General features: G+C 38.0%; 1 protein-coding gene and 1 pseudogene across 1 annotated transcript in view; both read left to right on the plus strand.

Annotated features, from left to right (window-relative positions):
- SYNPO2 (synaptopodin 2) overlaps positions 1 to 15,352 on the plus strand; it is a 184,284-nt gene that overhangs the window by 60,912 nt on the left and 108,020 nt on the right. The gene's annotated exons all lie outside the window — the stretch shown is intronic.
- On the plus strand, positions 7,022 to 7,521 carry LOC126027938 (cytochrome c-like; annotated as a pseudogene).

Here is a 15,352-nt window from a genome sequence, read left to right on the forward strand (position 1 = left end):
TTTCTTTTACCATATCAAGGCATAAGTGGAAGCACTTTTTTCAGTCATCCTTCTCTATGTTGATTCCTTCACTGACCAATCATAGAACTTTGAATCCTAAATTTAACTCTAGGAGTTGGCTGCAAGTCCCAAAGAATTTTCTAAATAAGATTAAAATGTTATACCTTTGTGAATTTGGGAATAAAGAATCAACAGAGTGATGATTACTATTAGAGAAAAAACTTATAAAATAAAATAAAATAAAATAAAAAATAAAGCTGCTTTTTATCTTTCTCTTTTTCCATGTTCTCACCTAAAACAATGTGTGGGTAATTTTTTTTTGTTTGTTTTGGGGCCACACTCAGTAACACTAAGGGTTTACTCCTGGCTATACACTCAGAAATCACTCCTGGCTTGGGCATATGGGATGCCAGGGATAGAACCCAGGACTGTCCTGGGTCAGCCACTTGCAAGGCAAATGCCCTACTGCTACACTATTGTTCCAGCCCAAATACCTGAATTTTTCTAACAACCTCAAGGTAGTTGAGACATAGACCTCAAGAGATGAACAATATGCTTTCAGATAAGAATAGGTGAATATTCATTTCATTTTGACTAGCAGATAATGAGCCTACCTTGGGACAAATTTGATTAGAAGTCTGTCTCTTTTTCTGTCTCTGTCTTTCCATCTTTTGTTTTGTTTTTTGGGGGCAGGGGCACACCCAGTGATGCTCAGGGGTTACTTCTGGCTTTGTGCTCAGAAATCGCTCCTGGCTTGGGGGACCATATGGGGTGCTGGGGGATCGAACCGCAGTCCGGTCAGTCCTAGGCTAGAGCTTGCAAGGCAGACGCCTTACCTCTTGCACCACCACTCCAACCCCTGTCTTTCCATCTTTATCTTTCTCCCTCTCTCTACCATTTCTTCTCCTGCTTCAGAGCTTCCAAGACTCAGGAGTCTACAGAGAGAATACTGACACTTTAATTTTGGACTCAGCCTCCATACTGAGAAATATATTTTCATTGTATGAACTACCAATTTATTTATTAGAGCAGCCACTTAATACATGAGGTAATCTCATATAATCTCTTACCTTCAGATTTAAACTATAACTGATAGACACATTTCTAGTCTTTACTTCAGTTCTCAGAGTGTCATCTTCAGATAGCAAAACCAAAACTTCCAATAGTAACAAAAGTCTTGGATTATAATCCTTGCACTCATGAATTTTTTTTCTACTTTATCTCACCACTGAATAGTACTGCTTTCTGATTCTTAAAGCGTAGGTCCTGCTTTCTCGGGGATCCATCAAAGAATTCAAGCATCATGCTTGATTCATGTCTTCCTTTCAATACCCACGCTTTCTCGGGGATCCATCAAAGAATTCAAGCATCATGCTTGATTCATGTCTTCCTTTCAATACCCACCACTTAATTACTTATTAAATCCTCTTGGCTGACACCTTAGCCTATCATTTTTGACCCAGGCTGTTGTCATTTTCTATTTTCCTCCCAGTCTCTGCTCTTGTCTCTCTCCCCCCAAAATTACCATAAACAAGACTTTTCCATTTTGCTTAACAAAATCACCAAATATTCTTAAAAAGAATATCCGATATCTTAAAAAAATACCCAATATCCTTGTCCTACATTTTTGCTTATAAGGTAAAGACAATTATTCCCTCTTTCTGGGGCATTTACAATTTTTGAAGATGTGGTTTAGTTATTATAACTCAAGAATGCATCTATTTAGAAGAGCCTATAAATAGTTTACTCTACCTTACACAAAACACCTCCAATCCTAACAAAACATTATCTGAGTCAAATGTCAGAAAGTACCATGGTTGAGAAACATGATTGCATTTCTGTACCTCAGTGATTCAGATTTCAGTTCAAATACATCAGTTCAGAAAGACTCTATTCTATCACCAGTTCACATTCACTTATTTTTACCTTGTGTATAACTCTTGCTCATACTTATCTTCTATTTTGTTTAGCTCTCCTTATCTGTTGTCCTCTAAAATTGTAAGTTTCTCAAAGGTATTTTATGTTCACTGTCATCAGTCTACATCAGCTAGAGTAATAATACCTGGCATGAAGTAATTACTAAATATTTATATAGTTTATGACATCTAAATGTAAAACAATAAGGCTTATTTAAACAACTCATAAAACAATTTGATTTTCCAAATGATGAATTAATCATCAGCAAGGCATATTTGCAGTACATGCCTCTTTGGATGTTAGCTATACACATTAACTCAACTAACCAGGATGAGCAGTTGAGATCTCAGCCTACTCTTTTGGTAAAAAACATGTCATATCACCTTTGACCCTTTCATTCTATATAAAGAACAGACGTTCAGACAGTTTATGGTTGGTTTTGATGTAGCTTTTGAAGCATCTTTGTAGTAGAAGATCTGACAACAGAGAACTCTTGAGGTACTTTTTCAGAAAGAAAAGTGAAATATTTTTCCCAGATAACTTGTAACTTATTATTGCTATAGAAGAAAGAAGAATTTCTGAAGGAAATAGAGAAAATTGTATTAGAAGAAGGATGGGAAAACAAAAGTCTCTGAAGTTCCACGTCTCGGAATGATAGACAAAAAAGAATATAAAGAAGCATTGTTAATGCATTTTTGAATTATGTATCAATGTTGAGGGTATAGTAAATCATGAGAAGTCTTGGGGTACCCTTGGAGGGATGAACCAAGTCCAGCCCTGCTGAAGCCCAATAGTCACAGCTCCCATCCCATAATTGCTGCAGTGCCAATGGCCAAATTTCAATGTTTCACCACTGATATCTGCAGAGACATCTGATAAAAATTTCAGATATTTTATTTTGGGAGCAGAAAACTCTAGGGTCTTCTCGGAGTGGGGGTGGGTGGCCTCCGCTTATTCCTCTGCACTTCTGAAAGTCCTGGTAGTCACATCCATGTCCCACAGTAGCCACCGTGTAAATTCACTGGCCCATCTCCATAGATCCTAAAATCCTGGAATGTGCAGCCACATATGTGGCCACGCAACAACTCCAAGGTCCTCAATATTGATGGTAGAAATACAGCAAATTATAGGTGAAAGTAGCATAGAAACCATCTAAAAGAACAAACAAAAATAAGAACACATAATGCTAAACTAGCAATGAACAGGTTAGTAAATCTTCATACAATGATTGAATGACCCCATTATGAGATATAATATTTTTTATAAATTTTGTAACTGAGATTTTATTTGCAAGCAATATATAGTAATATATTTTGTCCTTGTCAAAGGGGCAGGCTTGGGGATGGGTGGAAAAGTGAGGACAGTGGTGAGGGAATGTTATACCAGTGGTGGGATTGGCATTGGAACATTGAATGACAGACACAGTGCCTTATGAACAACTTTGTAAACCCTGGTGTTTAAATATAATAATTTTTTTTTTTTGGTTTTTGGGCCACACCCTGCAGCGCTCAGGGGTTACTCCTGGCTATCTGCTCAGAAATAGCTCCTGGCAGGCATGGGGATCATATGGGACACTGGGATTTGAACCAACCAACTTAGGTCCTGGTCCTGGATCGGCTGCTTGCAAGGCAAACACCGCTGTGCTATCTCTCCAGCCCCCTAAATATAATAATTTTTAAAAAAGAAACAAAAAGCAGTAAGTAGCTAAAAATATATAGGAAAACAAAAATAAACATAGCTACTAAGAAATATCTACTAAAATGAATGCAAAGTTGGGAACATTTGGAATAATAATACTGAGAGTTATTTATTGAATATTCATATATTACTGATAATAAGATTAAATTATAATCATGCTATAAAATGCTCATGCTTATAAAAAATTCTACAATAAATCACTAATTTTTAATATTTATTTTATTTTACCTATCAGACCTGATAGTTTCTCATAGTGCCAAACTCTTAGAAATCATTTTGTTTCTTTTAATCCTTTGTTGCATGGTTGAGAAATCAGCTGGGAAGCTGGCAAAATTCAGAATTGGCAAAAGCTTTCCTCTGCCCCAAATGAATTCAGTCTTGTTTCCATGTTTGGAATTGGTTTCTGGAGCTTATTCGCATTTTGTTGGCAGGCCATATCTTGGGGAATGATAGACACTTTTTTCCCTAACATCTATCTATTAGCTATGATTCTGACCTTGGAGAATGTAAACTATAATGTCCAGAATCTTAGAGAACATGCGGTGAGAAATGAGTAAAAATTTAGGTACAGTCATTGGGTAAGAATTAACTACAGTACAAATACACACTATTAGACACTCCTTGTCTCAATTTACTTTGTTCCATCATATGAGGAGAGATTAGAAAAGAAAGGTTATTTGGGGGCTTCCCCCAGCAATTCTAGGAACCTTCAGGGATACATCCAGTGATTCTTTGGGGTCCATGTTCTGACAGCGAAAGACCTTGGTTTTGTGTCTGCCAGGCAAGTACCTTTTGAGCTTGCTCCTTCATTCCAAAAAAAAGTTAAATATTTAAAAAAAATTTTATTTAAACAACTTTATTACATACATGATTGTGTTTGGGTTTCAGTCATGTAAAGAACACCACCCATCACCAGTGCAACATTCCCATCACCAGTGTCCCAAATCTCCCTCCTCCCCACCCAACCCCCGCCTGTACTCTAGACAGGCTTTCTATTTCCCTCATACATTCTCTTAATTAGGATGGTTCAAAACGTAGTTATTTCTCTAACTAAACTCATCCCTGTTTGTGGTGAGCTTCATGAGGTGAGCTGTAACTTCCAGCTCTTTTCTCTTTTGTGTCTGAAAGTTATTATTGCAAGAATGTCTTTCATTTTTCTTAAAACCCATAGATGAGCTAGACCATTCTGCATCTTTCTCTCTCTCTTTGACTTATTTCACTCAGCATAATAGATTCCATGTACATCCATGTATAGGAAAATTTCATGACTTCATCTCTCCTGACAGCTGCATAATATTCCATTGTGTATATGTACCACAGTTTCTTTAGCCATTCATCTGTTGAAGGGTATCTTGGCTGTTTCCAGAGTCTTGCTATGGTAAATAGTGCTGCAATAAATATAGGTGTAAGGAAGGGGTTTTTGTATTGTATTTTTGTGTTCCTAGGGTATATTCCTAGGAGTGGTATAGCTGGGTCGTATGGGAGCTCGATTTCCAATTTTTGGAGGAATCCCATATTGCTTTCCATAAAGGTTGAACTAGACAGCATTCCCACCAGCAGTGGATAAGAGTTCCTTTCTCTCCACATCCCTGCCAACACTGCTTGTTCTCATTCTTTGTGATGTGTGCCAATCTCTGGGGTGTGAGGTGGTACCTCATAGTTGTTTTGATTTGCATCTCCCTGATGATTAGTGATGTGGAGAATTTTTTCATGTGTCTTTTGGCCATTTGTATTTCTTCTTTGTCAAAGTGTCTGTCCATTTCTTCTCCCCATTTTTTGATGGGATTAGATGTTTTTTTCTTGTAAATTTCTGTCAGTGCCCTGTATATTTTGGAGATTAGCCCCTTGTCTGATGGGTATTGGGTGAATAGTTTCTCCCACTCAGTGGGAGGCTCTTGTATTCTTGGCACTATTTCTTTTGAGGTGCAGAAGCTTCTCAGTTTAATATATTCCCATCTGTTAATCTCTGCTTTCACTTGCTTGGAGAGTGCAGTTTCCTCTTTGAAGATGCCTTTAGTCTCAATGTCCTGGAGTGTTTTACCTACGTGTTGTTCTATATATCTTATGGTTTTGGGTCTGATATTGAGGTCTTTCATCCATTTGGATTTAACCTTCATACATGATGTTAGCTGGGGGTCTAAGTTCAATTTTTTGCAAATGGCTGGCCAGTTGTGCCAACACCACTTGTTGAAGAGGCTTTCTTTGCTCCATTTAGGATTTCTTGCAAATATTTTTTAAATTTTAATTAAAATTTTTTTCATTTGGTTACTGTATCTGGCAGTGCTCAAGTGACCATATGGGATGATAAAGATTGAGCCCCAATGGACTGAATGCAAAGCAAGCACCTGACCCCTGTACTATTTCTCCAACCTCAGATTATTTTTTAAAGTGAGGTAGAGAATGAAAGTCAAATTTTCAAAATGAAAGTCAAAGTCAGAGGGTAAATTCGGTGATTACATTTGATCCTAAGAAATCTTTTTTGGGGGGAGGGGGCACACCCTGTGATGCTCAGGGGTTACTCCTGGTTATCTGCTCAGAAATAGCTCCTGGCAGGCACAGGGGACACCAGGATTCGAACCAACCACCTTTGGTCCTGGAGCGGCTGCTTGCAAGGCAAACGCCACTGTGCTATCTCTCCGGGCCCTACCTCCAAGGATTCTCTCTCTCTCTCTCTCTCTCTCTCTCTCTCTCTCTCTCTCTCTCTCTCTCTCTCTCTCTCCTCTCTCTCCTCTCTCTCTCTCTCTCTCTCTCTCTCTCTCTCTCTCTCTCTCTCTCTCTCTCTCTCTCTCTCTCTCTCTCTCAATAATTTTTATTTTGACCAAAGTTGATTACAAATCTTTCACAGTAATATTTTAGGTACATAGTGACATTGAATCAGGGGCATTCCCACCACCATATTGTCCTCTCTCCACCCCTGTTCCCAGCATGCATCCCATATCCCCATCCTTTGACCCCTGAGCTGCTAGAATAAGTGGTCCCTTCTGTGTCTAGCTTGTTGTAGATTGGGTATCAATTTTGTTGCAGTTGGTTTTGGACTTGGTGTTTAAGTTTAATAATTTTTTATTTCTACTCAATGTTCATATGACTGTTTGGTCTTGGTACCCTCAATTATTTCCCTCTCAATTTGTGAGGTGGAACAAGATGGTTCAAGTTATGTGGTTCTGATTGAAGGAAGGAAAAAAAATAAAATGGGGTAAAAATCAAACAAGCAAAAATGGGAGGAGTCCTTCTAGAGGCTATAAATATCAATTTTAAAAAAAAGGGGAAAAAGGAAGAAAAACATAACAATACAAAAAAATCAAACAAAAAAAAAAAACAAAAAGCACCACAGCAATAAAGACAACAACCAAACAATAACCATGGTCCTGAAATAAAAACAAAACAGGGGCTTAAAGAGCGGGGGACGGCGGACTTGCGAGCTGGTGTCTTTGGCTCCCGTGCGGCAACTGCGAGCGAGATTCTAAGATGGGTGATATTGAGAAGGGCAAAAAGATTTTTGTCCAGAAGTGTGCTCAGTGCCATACCGTGGAGAAAGGAGGCAAGCACAAGACTGGGCCCAATCTCCATGGTCTGTTTGGGCGGAAGACGGGTCAGGCACCTGGATTCTCTTATACTGATGCTAACAAGAACAAAGGCATCACCTGGGGAGAGGACTCGCTGATGGATATTTGGAGAACCCCAAGAAGTACATCCCGGGAACAAAAATGATCTTCGCTGGCATTAAGAAGAAAACCGAGAGGGCAGAGTTGATAGCTTACCTCAAAAAGGCTACTAAGGAGTAATAGTTGGCACCGCCTTATTTATTACAAAAATATCTCATGACTTTTTTATGTGTACCATATTTAATTCCATCTCGTTCATCAGAATTCAGATCATGAGTGGCTGGTGTAGCGTTTTTGGTTTTTGTTTTTTGTTGGACGGCCCTGATTTAAATAAGATTGGTTTGTGTTTAAATGACTTACCAGCTTTTTGAATTTTGATAATTCCAGGTCAGCAAGTGCAAATCACTTTGCTCCTTCTAAAGATATGATTGAACTTAATTGGTCACAGTCACCTTTCCAAGAGATGGGGTTGCCATTTACATACCTGTGGGAGAATAGTTTTCTATAACTGGCTAGGTTAAGGAATCCTAAAGATTAAGGAAATCATTGTCTTCTAGAGCAGGAAGACTTACAGTTTTAGATTGTGTTCAATCACTTAGTAAAGGAAAAAACAGGATAAGATGACAGTGACCCTTAAATCTTTTTGTTCTTAATTATGCCAACTTAATTAAAAATTCCCTATATCTAAAATGTTTTCTTTCACTTAAAGACAGATGCTTTTAAATTTTAGGCTGGCAAGTTAGAGTAAAATTTTGTTTATAAGTTCTTTCCTGATGTCAGACTGATGTTCAGAATTGTCTTTTAAATAGCTATTCAGAAGTAAACGTGACTAAACTATCTATCCCAAAAGTGTAATTGATAACAGTGCTTTTGCCAACTCATTAGTAGAGACGATCATCAGCACAAATTTGTAAAGAGTTAAGATGATTAAAACAAAGATCACAGACCATGAAAAAAAAAACAGGACACCAAAAAAAAAAAATGAAAACAAGCAAACAACAACAACAACTACAAAAAATTAATTTGTGTGTGTGTGTGTGTGTGTGTTTTACATAGGCACAGTAAATACTGGGGGAATTAAAAAGTGAATTCCCTTGGCTTAAGAGATACAGGGTTTCTCTGCCCTCAAAGTATACTGTCATGGAAATAACTCCAGGCTCCGTACATACTCCTTTACTCTTCCCTAGGTCCTTTTGTGGTGTCTGGAAACTTTCTGCATAGTCGTGAATGATAAGAATGTTCACTCTGTAGCCAGAGTCAAACACTTCAGGCATCCAGAACAAACTTGATTCTGAGATCAGTGCACGAATGCGTGGACTCTTGCTGAAGCCTATTTTTGTTTAGAAAAAACATGAATCTTAAATTTAGTCTACCATTTCTAATTTGGATAAATTTATTTTTTTAATTTTTATTGTGATCATAATGGTTTACATATCTTTCACAGTAGTATTTTAGGTACATATTAACATTGAATCAGGGGAATACCCATCACCAAATTTGTCCTCCCCCCATCCCAGTTCCTTTTCTGCAACCCATATACCCCACCAACACCCCCTAGGCTGCTAGAGTAGGTGGACCCCTCTTTGTCTAGCTTACTATTAGTGGTCATATATCTGTTTGGTCCTGGTACCCTCCCTTGTTCCCCCCTCTATTTAAGAGGTGGAGCTAGATAAATCGAGTTATGTGGTTTTGTTTGAAGGAAAGAAAAGCAATAGAATGGGGTACAAAATAAGAAAAAATAAAAAATAAATTAAAAAAAGAAGTCAAATACTTTGAAAATGAGTGGAGACCTTCTAGAGGCTTTCAACCTCAGTTTGATAGAGGACATGAAAAAGGTAATTGAAACACCACAACAATACAGAAAGAAATATCAAATTAAATATCCAGTGAGCACTACAGCAATAAAGACAAGCACCACACAATATTCTTGGTTCTGAAATCAAATCATGCTGGAGTGCAAAAAGAAAGAGAAAGGTAAGATAAAATAAAATAAAATGAAATAAAATAAAATTGGAGATATCAACTTTAATATCTACACCAAAATAAAGATGTCAAAAAATCAGTCAATAAATAAATGTGTGGAAAGATGATTATTTTGTGTTTTTTTTTTCTTTTTCCCCCTGCATAGGCACATTAAGTATTGGGAATATTATAGAGGGAATTCCCTTGGCCTAGGAGTTACAGGGTTTCTCCACCCCTGAAGTATACTGTCATGGGATTAACTGTAGACTCCTTGCATGATCATTTACTCTCCCCTCGGTGCTTTTGTGGTGTATGGAAGACTTCTGCTTTGTCTTGGATGGTAAAATCAGATCTCTGTATCTAGAGATCTTGGTGACTGTGCAGCTCAAGGAATAGAACTTATGATGGAGTTTTTCTTTGTGGTTCTAGGAGTTCTGCTTCTTCAGTGCCGTGGATAAATTCATTTTAAGTTCATATTCCAATACACCAGCAAGCCAAGAAATAATTTGGCTTCACTTAATCGATCTATAATGTTAATTATTCTTAGTGCTTAATAAATCTACAGTAAGGAAAATTAAAAAAAATTTAAATCAGTATTTGATGTCTTCCACTATCTGTAAAAACTTTATTGCAGGGCCAAATTGATAGCACAGTGGTAGGGTTTTCGCCTTGCACATTGCCAACCTGGGACAGACCGGGCATTCCATATGATCCCCTGAGTCTGCCAGGAGTATTTCTGAGTGCAGAGCCTGGAGTAACCCCTTAGCACCCCTGGTGTGCCCCCAAAACACCCTTATTGCAGAGGTAGGTGTTCATATCTCCAACCTAACAATTTATGTTGATCCTTTTGAATAAAGCTCTGGAAAACCTATTTTTCTTTTTAAGCACCACTCTGGTGAAATTCTAAGTAGCATAGAGGCCATAGCTGTCCTGAATACAACTGTCCTCGAACTGTGGGCACTTTAGGTCTTAAACAGACTAGGCAATACATGGTGCCCACTGAGATGGGATCATGTTTGTTAATAGTCTTTGCATGGCCTTTGTATGACAAGAAGAACACTGAATAGGCCATCCACCAGGTTTTGACTCTTTTCAGTTTAGAATAATCTAGACTATGGAGTGGAGCAGATGCCAAGGAAAACTTCAGAAGGTAAAAGATAAATGAGAGATGAGGAAAAATCCCCAAAGGAAATCTCCAGGTTCCACATATTAGAATTCTTTATTTTTGTTTGTTATTTTGGGCCATACCCAGCAGTACTCAGGTGTTACTCCTAGCTCTGTGTTCAGAATTCACTCCTGGCAGGCGCAGGGGACCATATGAAATGGTGGGGATCAAATCCAGGTCATCCACATGCAAGACAAATGCTCTATTCACTGTGCCATCACTCCAGTCTCTACATATTGGAGTATTTTACAATTTTTTGTAACAGTAACTACTCAGCAGTTCTTCCACTCTGGTGTTCTGTCTGTTATTTATGCATAACATAACATAACATAACATAACATAGCATAGCATAGCATAGCATAGCATAGCATAGCATAGCATAGCATAACAACACAACACAACATAACATAACATAACATAACATAACATAACATAACATAACATAACATAACATAACATAACATAACATAACATAACATACTGAGAGGAGGGTGGCATGTAGTACCAGGATGCAAACTCAGGGCATCACACACGTCAAAACTTTACCACTTGAGTCTTCTTGTTTTAGGGCTCCAATTTTACTTTCTCCCCCACACCCCCAGTTAGACTTTTTCATTAGTCTTTGCAAAGTCCCTGTGTAAACATAGGATAAAGTCACTCTTTTATTCATTCAGCAGTGGGACACTGCTGGAGATACAGATGGTCTACTTAAGAAAACCCTTGCTGTAAGGAATTTATAGTCCAAAGGGTACAGAGAAATGGTGGATAACCTTCATAGAGAAATATATAGAGAGGCCAAGAGTCAGTTAGGATCTGCTGTCACTGAAGAGCATAAGGAAAACCCCTTCTTAGCTCCATGCTGATTTCCTACTTTGGTGAACTTTGCATGGTGAAATGTCTGTCCTGGCATAAACCCAAGCTTGGGACATAATGTACTTCTCTACCACTTCTTTACCCTGCCTGCCTCTCCTCCTACATAAAACAATCATAAAACAAGACTGATAATATGTTTTGAAACTTAAGAGTTCTGGGCCAAGGGATTTTACAGGAATAAATCTCAAATAACACAGGGTACTTTCCTGTCATTGCTCTTTTTGGTGCCCCCATGGCACAAACAACCACCATTTCCTTTACCCTGTGGTACCCTCCCTTTCCCCTCTCCCTTCTCTTTTTCCTCCCATTTCTTCCCTTCTTTTCTATCCTCTCCCCTTTCCCTTCTTTCCCCTTCTTCCAGTCCCCTTTTCTTCCTCTCTCATTGCCCTCTCCTACTCCTTCCCTCCATCTTCCCTTCTTTACCTTCCCCTCTCTTTCCTCTTCTTCCCTTCCATCCCCTTCACTTCTATTAAAAAAGTTTTTTAAATACTATATTTATTTAAACACCATATTACAAACATGTTTGTAGTTGGGTTTCAGTCATATAAAGAACAGTCCCCTTAACCAGTGCAATATCTCCATCATCAGGGCCCGCCCATCTCCCTTCTCCCTGACTCCCTTCCTGTATTTGTGAAAGGCATTCTACTCCTCTCATGCATTAACATTGTATGATAGTTGTTAGTGTAGTTATTTCTCTAATTGCACTCACCAATCTTTGTGGTAAGCTTCATCTCCTGAGCTGTTCCTTCCAGCTCTCATCTCTCTTGTCGCTGGGTATTATTAAAATAATGGTTTATTTTTCTTAAATCCCATAGATGAGTTAGACTATTCTGTGTCTATCTCTCCCTCTGACTTCTTTCACTCAGCAAAATAGTTTTCATGCTCATTCAAGTATAGGAAAATTTCATGACTTCATCTCTGATGGCTGAATAAAATTCCATTGTGTATATGTACCACAGTTTCTTTAGCCATTCATCTGTTGAAAGGCATCTGGGTTGTTTCCAGATTCTAGCTATTGTAAATGGTGCTAAATGAATATAGGTGTGGAGAAGACATTTTTATATTGTGTTTTTGTGTTCCAAGAGTATGTCTCTAGGAACGGTATAGCTGGATCACATGGGAGCTCAATTTCCAGTTTCCTGAACCTCCATATTGTTTTCATTAAGGTGGGACTTGACAGCATTCCACCAGCAGTGAATGAGAATTCCTATCTCTCCACATCCCTGCTTGCACTGATTATTCTTGTTTTTTTTTTCTTTGTGATGTGTGCCAGTCTCTGTGATCTCATTATTGTTTTGATTTACATCTCATTGATTAGTAATGTGAAGCATTTTTTCATGTGCTTTTGGCCATTTGTATTTCTTTGAGGAATTGGCTGTTCATTTCTTTTTCCCATTTTTTGATGGGACTAGATATGTTTTTCTTGTGAAGTTTTGTCAGTACCTTGCATATTTTAGATATTAGCCCCTTATCTGATGGGGATTGGGAGAATAGTTTCTCCCATTTGGTGGATGGCCTTTGTATCCTCATCACTATTTTCTTTGAGGTACAGAAGCTTCTCAGGGTAATATAGTCCAATCTTTATCTCCACTTCCACTTGTTTGGAGAGTGTTGTCTCCTCCTTAAAGATGCCTTTAGTCTCAATATCATGGATTTTTTTTTTTACCTAGGTGTTCTATAACCTTATGGTTTGGGGTCTGATATCAAGGTCTTTAATTCATTTGGATTTGACCTTTATGCATAGTGCTAATGGAGGTCTGAGTTCTCTTTTTTGGTTGTGGTCGACCAGTTTTCCCAACACCACTTGTTGAAGAGGCTTTTCTAGCTCCGTTTTGCATTTCTTGCCTCTCTATCAATGATTAATTAATTGTATGTTTGGAGAGCATTCTCTGAATACTCAAGTCTATTTTATTGATCTGAGGGTCTGTCTTTATTCTAATACCATGCTGTCTTAATTGTTGCTTTGTAATACAATTTAAAATTAGGGAAAGTGATGCTTCTCATATTTCTTTTCCTAAGGATTGCTTTAGCTGTCCATGGGTGTTTATTGTTCCAAATGAATTTTAACTTCTTTGAAGAATGTGATGGTTATCCTTAGAGGGATTGCATTAAATCTGTACAATGCTTTGGGGAGTACTGCCATTTTAATGATGTTAATTCTACCAATCCAATCCATGAACTGGTTATGTGTATCCATTTTCTTGTGTCCTCTCTTATTTCTTGAAGCAGGGTTTTGTAGTTTTCTTTGTATAGATCCTTCACATCTTTAGTTAAATTGACTCCAAGGTATTTGAGTTTGTGTGGCACTAATGTGAAGGGAATTGTTTTGTTTTGTTTTGTTTTTTATTTTCATTCCTTCTCTATTATTTTTTCAAAGAACCAACTTTTGCTTTTGTTGATTTTTTGGATTGTTTTTTTTGGGGGGGGTTCCACTTCATTGATTTCTGCTCTAAGCTTTGTTATTTCCTTCTGCCTATCCATTTTTGGGTTCCTTTTTTGATCATTTTCTAATTGTATAAATTATGTCATTAAGTTATTTATATAGGCCCCTTCTTCCTTCATGATGTGTGCTTGCAAAGCTATACATTTTCCTCTTAGTACCACTTTTCCTATGTCCCCCAAATTCTGATCATTTGTGTCTTCATTCACATTTGTTTCCAGGAATCTTTTGATATCCTCTTTGATTTCATCTCTTTTATTATGGAATAAACTAGCAGCCATTTTAACCCAACATTATTTTCTATTTATCTTTCCTTTTTTCCCTCACTCACTCCTTGGACTCCTCCCCTCTATTGAAATGACCTTGCAGATGAACCCTGTAATGAAAGGATTTTCTGAGTTTTCTGCTAAAATTAACCTTTTAGTTCCAAAATTCTCCAAGACTGAGCTTTCCAAAAAATAATAACAACTCCCCTTACTTGCATATGGATTATACTTGAGAGACAGGATTATAAAATCTTGGTTCAGGCTTTCAAATCAACTGAAAGGCACTTCCCAGAGAGTAGTCCTCCCCGGGTGGTAACTCCTATTAACACAATTAAACAGCTCAATTTTGTCCTTGGCCTAAGGGTCTATGGCTTCTCTGGTCACCTCCCCTTCCTCCCCAATTAGCTAGAACAGTACTTGATGGCTTCTATACAAAAGTTTCCATGTTTTTTTCTTCTGTTTCTATCACTCTTTTGGATAATTCCGTTAGGTAATAACCATCTCCTCGAAAGTCATACATAACAGAGAGCATTGAAAGGAAGCTTTGTAATACGAGAGCCTTCAAAGAATCTTGACATAGTTTTGAAAAATACTTCCACCTTAAAAAAGTAAATTTAGCCAGTTCCCAGTGCCATTGCCGAATCTTCCTTTCTTGGGAACAAGGAGGCCTTTGCTGAGAGGGGAGCTGAAAGGCCCCAGTCCGAATGCCTTCTACTGAGTCTTAATAGGGCTAGGGGGCTCCGGCTCCCCCTGTAGCCTTCCCTCTTCTTCATTCTGGGTTCCAGGGCCAGCACTGGGTATCTGCCTGAGGGGGCCAGTGAAGTTGATGCCAGGGAGGACTTTAAAGGGGACCCAAGGACTTAACCTTCCCCCCACTCAACACAAGCAAGGCTGTCTTTGTGGTTTTTTCAACAACCTTCCTTTCCATCAGTCTTCATTTTCAAAATCGCACAGGCACTAGTGCACTCGCATGAAAATTATAGGTAGTTTAACAGGATACCATAGTGCTCATAATCTTAAATTGCTTTTAGGAAAGGAAACGAGATGCTCAGGACCCATTGGACAATATTTCATGGTATAAACTCCACATACATGATTCACTACCATATCCCTTAGTTTTCTAGACTTGAAAATGATGATTGGTTTTAAGAATGCTCTATATATAATCTAATTCATAAAGCCTTTCTTCAGTAAAGTTTACCATTACCAATCATTATTGGTCTAGAAAATGGAAAATCTTACATCAGACTATCCAGCTTGATATATATTTTTATTTTTATTTTATTTTATCTTATTTACTTTTTTTTTTTTTTTAGAAAGCATTGTTTCAGCACCGGGGTCAGTTTTCAGTTGTATTCCATGGATTGATCCTCAGTGTCTGTCTTTATATATGGTCCTAACTTAGACTCCATGAGATTAGACAGTGACC

The sequence above is a fragment of the Suncus etruscus genome, chromosome 14 (genome assembly GCF_024139225.1).
Source record: "Suncus etruscus isolate mSunEtr1 chromosome 14, mSunEtr1.pri.cur, whole genome shotgun sequence".
Lineage (NCBI taxonomy): Eukaryota > Metazoa > Chordata > Mammalia > Eulipotyphla > Soricidae > Suncus > Suncus etruscus.